This window comes from Narcine bancroftii, chromosome 5 (assembly GCF_036971445.1).
Source record: "Narcine bancroftii isolate sNarBan1 chromosome 5, sNarBan1.hap1, whole genome shotgun sequence".
Classification (NCBI taxonomy): Eukaryota; Metazoa; Chordata; class Chondrichthyes; order Torpediniformes; family Narcinidae; genus Narcine; species Narcine bancroftii.
Genome location: NC_091473.1, coordinates 190,520,080 through 190,520,776, shown reverse-complemented (window position 1 = coordinate 190,520,776; position 697 = coordinate 190,520,080).

Genomic DNA, 697 nt, shown 5'->3' with positions numbered 1-697 from the left:
CTCACTCTACCCCTTCTCTCTTTCTTACCCTTCTCTCCTCTACCCTTTCTCTCTTACCCCTTCTCTCTCTCTTGCCCCTTCACTCTCTCTTTCCCCTTTCTCTCTCTATCCCTTCTCTCTCTCTCTCTCTATACCTTCTCTCTACTCTCTACCCCTTATCTCTCTTACCCCTTCTCACCCCTTCTCTCTACCCCTTCTCTCTCTCACCCCTCTGTCTCTCTACCCCATCTCTCTCCCTTAACCCTTCTCTCTCTCTCTCCCCTTTCTCTCTCTACCCCTTCTCTCTCTCTACCCCTTCTATCTCTCTACCCCTTCTCTCTCTACCCCTTTTCTCTCTCTACCCCTTCTCTCTCTCTACCCCTTCTCTCTCTCTACCCCTTTTCTCTCTATATCCATTCTCTCTCTCTCTCTACCCCTTCTCTCACTCTACCCCTTCTCTCACTCTACCCCTTCTCTCACTCTACCTCTCTCTCTTATCCTTCTTTCTCTCTACCCTTTCTCTCTTACCCCTTCTCTCTCTCTTGCCCCTTCACTCTCTTTCCACTTTTCTCTCTCTATCCCTTCTCTCTCTCTCTCTCTCTACACCTTCTCTCCACTCTCTACCCCTTATCTCTCTTACCCCTTCTCTACCTCTTCTCCCTCTATCCCTTTTCTCTCTCTTACCCCTTCTCTCTCACCCCTTCTCTCTTTTACCCCA